This window comes from Tamandua tetradactyla, chromosome 17 (assembly GCF_023851605.1).
Source record: "Tamandua tetradactyla isolate mTamTet1 chromosome 17, mTamTet1.pri, whole genome shotgun sequence".
NCBI classification, from domain to species: Eukaryota; Metazoa; Chordata; class Mammalia; order Pilosa; family Myrmecophagidae; genus Tamandua; species Tamandua tetradactyla.
This window is the reverse complement of record NC_135343.1, coordinates 81876684-81886752: the sequence shown is the minus strand read 5'-3', so window position 1 is coordinate 81886752 and position 10069 is coordinate 81876684.

Here is a 10069-nt window from a genome sequence, read left to right as displayed (position 1 = left end):
ATACAAAACTCCTGAGGTTTCTGTGACCGAATTGAGCCTGTAGTATCAGAATAAGAAATGTGTTGGTCTCTTGCCAAAATTGTCATGCTTCCAACATTTTTTTTTGTCAATGGGAAGGACAATATGGTCTGCATGCTCCAGGAGAATGGAGCTCCCCTGGGCAGGCTTCCCAGAAGGAAAATCTATTGGGTTTGACTCAGAAATCAGTGATTGACTAGAAGCTGGTTTTATTTTCTTTCCCAAAAATGTTAGTGTCCAGGCAATGGTGTCATCCTAAGTTAAGAGTGTACAGCCCCACTCTGAACCAAGACTTTCCCCTTAAAATACTGTTATAGTTTGTAAGATTTTTTTCTTTTAAATTGAAAGCTCCCTGTTCCATTTTCAGTTCTATGTAAAACATTTCCAGTAAGAATCCCATACTGTAATGCTTTCCTTGACCGAGATATATAAACTAATCCGATAACTCCCTTGTCCACTCGTCACAAATTTATTGCATGTCTACTAGATAGCAGGCCCTCTTCTAGGCCCCAGGTAATACATGAGTGAACAGATATTTAAATAGTTACAGGTTTTCCAATTCAGGTTTTATTTCTTTAAAGTTAAGTTTCCACTGTTTTACAAGTGTGTAAACACTAAGATGGCAGGATTCTATGTTGTAGTGGAGTTTTTGGTTTTAATTTCCTAATGGTTACTATTCCTGTAGGAACACTGACAATTATTTCCTAAGTTTTTTCCCTCTCTTTCCCTTCTCTTCCCCCTTCCCTCTCCTTTCTTTTTTCCCTCCCTCCCTTCCTTCCTCCATGCCATCCTTCCTTCCTTCTCCTAGTCTAAATGTCAAAAATACAGAAGACCAAGTCATTTACAATTTAATAACAGAAAATTAAGGCCTTGGAATGACACTAGGGAGTGGAAAAATAGGAAGCTAGAGACACAAATTTACCACTGTCTAGGAAAGAGAGCTTTATCTGCGCTTATAGTTTTTTTAATTAAAAGTGTTTTCAGCAATCTTGTGGCCTGTACATTCAGGAAACATTAGAGATACACTTAATTGTATCTGGTAAATGATAAATGGTTTTGTTCATACAGTAGCTGTTAAGTGAAAGAGCCATCAGATTCCTTTTTTGAGACTCTCTTATCTTAAATTTATCTGTCAATTAGCACCCACAGGCACATTCATCTTTCTTGACAGAAAGCGTGCTGTTTGGGAGGGCAGGTTGGCAGGGACCAGGCCTGACTGGCTCCTACGAGTGATGGTAGGATGTCGCTTCCGTGTAGGCTCCTGAGTTGTTGGCAAGGGACATTGCCACAATTCTCAGCTTCTGTCAACTCTGAAAACCTCCAAACAATCCCTGACAACCACATGTGGTATGCAAAAATATGTTCTCCTGATTTCTTCTTCCAATGTATCATCCCTTTCCACTCAGAAAGCATGCGCTCGCTTCCCTCCATCCCTCTGTTACTTCTGAAGTACATCTGCAAAGCTGGGCAGTTGCTTTTTGGAGGAAGATGGACAGGAGGAGGCGAGGCTGTGGCGTGTGCCTTCCAAGGAGATGTGAGCTGTAGAGGAATGAGGCCTTGAGGGTAGGAACTCAACCAGAAGCTCTCCCCGCTCCTCTGCCTATATCGTACCTAGTGTCATCCTGGCTCAGCTGAGTCCTGCAACCATTGCAACCACCACTGACTTTGCAGTAATGAAACAGGTTTTGCATATATAATTTATGAGCCTCAGTGATGTTTGTATTTCTTTATAATCATATGTTTCTTTTGGCACTATCTATTTTTGACCTTACTTGGTTTGAATACAACTATCTTACATATTTTCATGTTTCAGTAAATACAAACTAAGCATTTGCCAAGTGTCAGGCACCGAAGAAAAAAAATGAATCAGTTGAGGTTGATTTTCGTCATATATTTACTCATTCATTTGTCATTCATTCAGTCAACAGAAATTTATTGAGCACCTACTATATGCCAAACCTTGTCATAGGCATTGGGGACGTAGCAGTGAACAAAATAGGCAATATTTCCTGCTGGAATATTCTAGAAGGGTGAGAAAAACAATAAACAAGCCCATGATATGCCATGTGGTACTAGCCATGGGGAAAAAATACAGCAATTTTTAAACCAGGTGGTTAGAGAAGATCTCTGAAAAGATGATTTTGAGTGCAAGGTTTGAGTAACCAACTATACTATGTTTTTATTTCCCCTCTGGAATGCTCTCATCCTCAAACTGCAAGGCATTTTATATCTTCCCTGCCCTGTGAAACCAAACCCCACTGTCTCCCAGATTAAATAAATGAACATATTGTATAGGGCACACTTATAATACTAAAAAAATGATTTTTTGTTTATCTGAAATTCCTGTGTTTAATATGACATCCCTAGCATCCCACAGGTACCTTCCCACAGAGGAAATTCTCTCTCTTTAATGAACTGCCATGCCACCGTTATCCTTTCGTAAAGCATATCCCCTGTGATTTCACAGTGACATGGTGACATATTCTATCACCCTCCCATACTGCAAGCAAATTGAAGTCAAACCTTACCTTGGTTCGTCTCTTTCTCTCTATTACATGTAGCAGAGAACTGGCACTTAGGTGCTCAAATATTTGTTTAATGGATATATGGAGTGTTACCATAGACTTTGAAATGAAAACATCCTCTAAATAGGCAGAATTTTATGCCACCTAAAATTTGCATTTCCCAGAACACAAGGTGGGCTTCTAAGCATCTCCATTATCGCTCCAGTATTCTCTTCTGTTGAAGCATGGGCTACGGTTGTTTAATCCATAGCATTGAGGCTGCTTTTGCATAAAGGGGAAAGGAACACAGTTGTTTGGTGTCCCGTGTAGTCACTGGGGGGCTTCCCAATTCTGTATATAACAGGTAACTTGGTGGTCTGAATCCCCAGTGTAGAATCTCATCGGAAACCACAACCACTCTGATCTGGTTGGAATTACAGAGTTTTTTTTAAGATCCAGACTTCTCGTTTCTTGGCTTCTCCTCTTCAATTATTTGTCAGATAGGAGATGGCAACCATTTCTGATGGTATGAAGATTTGATCTTCCCCTATTTGAACTTCCCCTATTCCTATATGTATTTTTTTCATCCTCTTCCCCACTCCCTCCACAGTCCTTGTGTTTCCATATTGCTGAGCCTTCTGAGGGCTCTGCTGGTCAGGCCAAATCCAGCTTCTACCCTAATCCTGTCTGCAAATGTTCCTGGGGCAACTTCCTCTGTTCTCTGGTATATTCCAGGCACTACTCCATCTGCATTCCATCTCATAGAAATTTGTTAAATTCTGTCATCCTCCGGTAGCTTCGATCCCTTTGTTTCTTATTGTAGTTTCATGCATTTTAATCTTTTACTGGTGTTCTTTTGCGGGGAGGCTCTCTCTCTCTCTCTCGAGGAACTAAGCATGCAAATTCAGTTTGCCATCTTGCAGAAGTCCTCATTGTAATCTTCAGTGCTCCATGAGACCTGTTTTTGCCCTTAAATATTTCTGAAACCAACCAAATCCAGTTGTGATAGTCCCATTCCGTGGGAGGAGTTACATTTTCTTTAGCAAACCACGGTGAGCCAGGCGGTATCCTTGGATGTGCCGGAGCTTGCTCATACTAGCTTATGAGAGCCAATTCTGTGCATCTCTTCCCAACTCTGTAACATGGTTAGCTCGAAATTGGTCGTGTTGTGGGTATGTATGTCGTGGAAACTGACAATCTGCCAATAGGAATCTGGGTGTTTTTTGTGGTGGTTGTTGAGAGCCAATGTACCAGCAGACCTCTGACTCTCTTCTCTGGGAAGGTGGTGAGTGCCTACTGGGCACTCATTCTACCTCAGGAGAGCTTCCTTATCAGCCTAGTTAAGCTTCCTCTTGAAAGTCAAAGAGGAAGGTTTGGGAGAAAGTGGGAAGACTTAAGACAGGGAAGTTTCAGTTGCGAAGAGTCAGCACAGAAGATTCCAAGTGAACTGCTGGGAGGAAAGCAGTAGAAGGAGGCATTGCTGCATAGGAGGAAGTGGAAGTACCAAAGCCAATTTAAAAATTAGCCGTGGGTTTCAGAGGATGAACAAGGAATGAACTTGATGCAGAGGCAGAAAATTTGCTTTTGCTTTCTGGAAGGAGCTGACCTTGCCGGGGCTGGGGTGAATCATTTATCTCGCCCTCTTTCCTCCCCCCAGCAGGGCCTGACACACATGCTCAGCTACCAGGAAAGCAGCAAATGCAGACACCTGCTGGCTCTGCTAATTACCAGACGCCCTCCCAGGACGCGGGCATCAGTTTAACACCTGGGCAGAGGTGGCTGCCCCTGTTGGAACCAGAGACTGCAGGCTTGCACTTACTGCAGATACCTGGATCATTAATCAGAGGAATAGAGCTTGGGAGAGGCCAGAGAGCTTTTAATTTTCGATTTGTGAATGTTTGCTACGAAAAGAGCATAAACAGATTTCCTTACCTTTTCTGTACCAGAAAACCTTGACACATTAGAAGAGGCTGAAGTAACTCATTTGTATTTAGGGAAAATTTGTTGCCTGAATCATTAATACACAATGTCTTCACCAGGCTGCCTCCTCTACAAATGATTTTAGTGCTTCTGTATGATGAGATTGTTTATCGATTTATTTAAAATCCAGGCGTTTTGGTAATATGGGTAATGTAGTGACTGTTAAAAGGCTCCTAGTAAACATTATTTAACAAGTTCCCTTTCCTTCTTACTATATCTTTATTTTTAATTAAAAAAAATTTTTTTTAACATAACAACATACAAACACGAACATTCTTACCATATGGTCATTCCATTCTTGGTATATAATCAGTAACTCACAGTATCATCACACAGTTGTATATTCATCACCATGATCACCTCTCAGAACATTTGTATCAACCCAGAAAAAGAAATAAAAAGAAAAAAATTCATACATACCATACCCCTTATCCCTCCTCCTCACTGATCACCAGCATTTCAATCTACTAATTTTATTTTAACATTTGTTCCCCCTATCATTTATTTATTTTTAATCCATATGTTTTACTCGTCTGTCGATAAGGAAGATAAAAGGGGCATCAGGCACGAGGTTTTCACAATCACGCAGTCACACTGAGAAAGCTGCCTTCTTATTACATCTTGTAGCTAGTATTTTTAATTCACTTGTTGGAGGAATAATAATGGCAATTTTTTTCTGAATATTGTTTGTGTGCCATTGTGCTTTTAAGGGGTCTGTAAAAATTATCTGACTTAAAAATTTAGGGCTCAGGAATGTAAAGTTTTAAAAGTTTTTCAAGTGTTTTTTTTATGTTAATGTTTGAGAGCCGCTGAAGCGAAGCTTTATTACCTGACATATTTGAGTCTTGGCTTTGTCATTTCCAGGTTGTATGACATTGGGAGAATTACTTAACTCTTTGATGTTCTTGCTTCCTTGTATGTAAAATAAGAATAATAATTTTTCACCTGAAAGATTAGGCATCATAAGCTCAGTACCTGGCATATTATAAACACTTAATAGCTATTTTTAGTATTCATGCATCACTGCAGTGAGATAGCCTCTCTTATGTCAATAGAACTGAGAGACTCAATAAATCATTTAATGCTTTCCATCAATTAATTTTTCAAAGGGTTATTTGAAGTGGAAGAAAGAAGTTGATGGAATGGGAGAATGAGTCATCTGGGAAGGGAATTCATGGAAGCTGTGGTCCGCTGTGGCTTGAGAGGTGGTCTTTCCCAGAGCAGCATCCCTATACCTCATAGAGCATCAGAAATTCCTGGGATGCTGGCTATTCATGAAGAGTTTGGGGTGCCATACCTGACCCTTGGGGTGGGGAACCGGAATCTGAGTTAGGAGAAGGTCCTCAACTGTGTCTTAGGAAGACAGCATGGTCCAGGAATGGAACCCCTCCCGCATGAAAGGTGAGCATTCTAACCACTGAGCAACCCGTGCCCCCAAGGCAGCTAGGCTTTTGATCATAGACAAACTTTGGACGAACAGCCCAGAGAATATGTGTTTCATCTTCCTGACGTTGTATCACCCTTTTCTTCTTTCCAATCTATACACGGAACCCAGGGAATATGATTTCTACTGGAAATAGAAATAATGATAATAATAATAAATGGTAGTAATAATAATAATAATAGCTAACCTTTATTGAACTCTTGCTGTGAGCCAGGCACTGTTCTAAACTTTAAATATGTTAACTCTTTAATCCTCCAGCATTACTCAGCCAAGTGTTGTAATTATCTACATTTTACAAACAAGGAAACTGAGTCACAGCCATTGGGTATAGAGTCTGGTCTGTGGAATCTGTGCTCTTAACTGCTAGACCACACTGCAGCACTTTCTCAAAAAGAAGGTGAATTTGGGAGTGAACCAAGACGCAACTAGTCCCTTCACTCTGCTTTTCCCAAGGGAGAGGTTTTTACTTCTTCAGTTTAGATGAGCTTTGAGTTTTGCTCCTTAGGAGGGCAGGACAGTGTCTGCAGCCGGGTCAGCCCTCTGGGAAGGTCGGTGCGGGGTAAGGTAAGGGCTGGGTAGAGTGTGCGCCCATCCGGAGCAGTCCCAGCAGGTAGCTTGGACCGGATGGCATCTTGATGGAAGCTGTCCCCATCCTACCTTAAGAGGGGGGTGTGACTCAGGACTCCTGTGGAAAGCAAGGAATCTATCCTGCATTTGGTCCCGAGGCAAGACTAGGAGCTGAGAGAAGTCTCCAAGTTTGCACGCAAATGGCTGTCAGGAAGTGCAAGAATATTCTTGCTCAGAATCCTCTAGGGATCATTTTTTTTAGGCCCTGGAGGAGGCTTTCAGGAGCCTCTTTCTCCTTTGCTCCAGGGTACAGGGCTATAGCCCTGGGCCCCAATGGTTTCTTCTCTTAAGTGCCCTCCTTTAAGACAGGTTAGGATTTGCATGTTTAGTGTCCCTAAAGATAAGCATACAGGCTTCTTTCATTAAAATTTTATTAATAATTGCTGCTTGGGAACTAGGAAATGGCAGAAACCAAACGTAGCAAACAGTTTTATCACAAAGGGGTTGGAAATCTCATGATGTTTTCAACACAGTCGTGGGACCTGGAGCTGCTCTGATCCCCTTTCCTGGGGACTCCCCCATCCGAGTTCTCCTCATTCATTCCTGACCTCATCTGAGCTCTCCAGCCATCAGCCCTCAGGGGCCCTGGGAACATGGTTCTCCAGCTTGAGTACTTAACAGAGTCACCTGCAGGGCTCCTCGCACCAGAGGGTAGGACCACACTGCAGAAGAGGTCTGTGGTGGGAGGGAGAATTTACGTTTCTAACGCCTTCTCAGGGAATTCTGAGGCTGCTGGTGCAGGGAGCAAACGTGGAGAACCCCTGCTCTGGTACAGGCAGACTCTTCTCTCCTTTAAAGGATCCTCTTGTCGGTACCTGGGCCTCAAGACACAACTCAGGCTGAAACATCAGTTGTCTCAAGATGGGATTCCAGATAAAACGGGGAATGACCGGTTAAATTTGAATTTTAGTTGAATAATGAATTCTTTTTTAGTGTATGCATGACTCAAATATTACTAAAAATCTATTCATTGTTTATCTTAAATTTGTATGTATCAGGATATCCTTGTGTGTTAGTTAGATTCAGTTGTCTACTTGGCCAGGTGAGCATACCTAGTTCTGTTGCTGCGGACACAAGCCAATGGTACGTGAATCTCATCTGTTGCTAATTACATCTGCAGTTGGCTAGGAGGCGTGTCTGCTGCAATGAGTGACGTTTGACTTAATTGGCTGGTGCTTAAATGAGAGAACGCAATGTAGTACAGCCAAGCAGCTTAGCATTCCTCATCTCAGCACTTGCAGCTCAGCCCAGGCCTTTGGAGATGCAGAAAGAAGTCACCCCGGGGAAAGTTGTTGGAACCCAGGGGCCTGGAGAGAAGACCAGCAGAGACCATCCTGTGCCTTCCATGTAAGAAAGAACCTCAGTGGAAAGTTAGCTGCCTTTCCTGTGAAGAACCAACAAAATAAATCCCCATTTATTAAAAGCCAATCCATCTCTGGTGTGATGCATTCCGGCAGCTAGCAAACTAGAACACCTTGTATTGTTATTTGCTAAATACGGCAGTCTTATCTCAAGGTTGTTATATTTGTGAGCATTCTGACAGAATAATAGCTATCCTGACAACTCACCCATTTTCTTAGGTATTTTCCTCTCACTGCCTAGCTCTCAGTCTCCCATCATGAATTTTCTAACTCTGAGATGGGCCCTCCCTGCCCCAAACTTTTACTGAGTGTTAATCAGAGTCCTCCAGAGAAATGGAAGGAATAGACCATAGAATGTAAGCATTAGGAGATTTATGATAGGAGTTGGCTCACACAGCCTTGGGGATTGGCGAGTCTGAATTCTGGAGGGCAGGCCAAAAGTTGGAAACTTGATGGTGATGTTGAATTCCCCAGATGAGGTGGCCTGGCTCAAGGAGAGTTAGAAATTCTTCTTTCTGGTAATTGAAATCATCAGTTTTCCCTTTAAGGCCTTCCACTGACTGGACAAGAAGACTCCTCTCGTTGCTGAAGGCAGTCTCCTTAGTTGATTGTAAATGTAATCAGCTATAGATGCAATTAACCGATGAATGACTTAAATCCATGAAATACTCTCACAGTATCAATCAGGCCAGTGGATACCATAACCTGGACATGGTGACACATGAACTTAGCTGTCACACACCTGAGCTTACCCTGAGATACCTTCTAGGACCTTTCTGTTTGTTAAGTAAGTACCTCCAGGCTTACTCAGTCTGTTCTATTTCCCTGGAACTTACTGTTGTCATGTGTCCCTAGTGGAACATTCTTATTCCATACCTGAGTTTTTCAGTAATTTCAGGCCAGAGCAGGGGAGAAAGTTGAGCCCACAAACCGCACAGTCAGCTTCCTACTTTATGGTGCCGAGACTGGCCAACGTGGTACACCAGAGGGGACTATTAGCACGTTTAAGGAGGGGCTGTCTGTCTCTCTGCTGAGGAAGTGAGCCTGGTGACTTTGTTGTATGAAATAAATGTCATTAATAATGTAGTGCTGTTTCTAGGCAAGTAAAGAATTATAATTTGTGGTTAATTTTAAAATCCCATTATTTCTCCTGTAGATGCATTTGTGAAGCTTGGCAAGTTTACTGGCTAGGATGTGTCAACTTCAGAATGTATACTTGTTTCTAAAAGTAGCAGAGGATTTCTTTGACACTGATTTTAATAGAATGATGATAATGAAATTACAAACTGGAGATCAAGCTTATGAGCCTTAAATTTAGCTAGAGTTTAATGTCCCAGGATTTGTTCACAGTACTAAAATGGAGCACTGTTTTGGTTCACAGCCCAGCATCATTGTGAAGACTGCAGGATTTCGGTCTTGCAATTTTCTGGAAATTTCTGGAGTGAAAATTTAGAAGGACAACATAATTCTCTCCTTTCAATACTGGTTCTGATTAAAAGAAAAGTAACTCAAAATATTTTTCCAGTAAGTCAGTCCTATTTCTGGACAGTCTAATCAAGCTAATGGAAACCCTCAGCATTTATTTTTATTTTTCTCTGAGGAATAGAGTCCTGGTAAGTATTTATATTATAATTCTAAAACCTCTCCTTGTTTGTAAAACAGATGTTATAAGAGAATGCAATCAAAAGTGAGAAGAAATGTCAGTAGCTAAGAACAAAGTGTTATATTTATATATTTCATATGTTATGGCCATCTATCTAGTGATGTCCTTTAATGATTCATCAATGAATGGCAAGATACATAATAAATACATATCTGTTGTTTGTGTGCAAAATTGTTGGTACTAACCCACCACTAGATGTGGCATGCATTTTGAGCGTTTTTTTCCATTTGTCCTGATACATTGGGCAATATCATTGATTGTCTCTTGCAGGATCATACCTATGGTAGCATTTGCATAGGTGATGGCCGAGATTTTCTGGTGTTTTCTGTGGTCAAAGAGGCCAAATGGCAGCTCCTGAGAAGGAGTGAGATGTGTTTCTCTATCCTGTTAGCATAGCGCTTTTATGCCACACAGCACATGCTGTCGTGCTATATGGCAGCAGATGGGGACAGCAGAGATTTGACTTTACCAG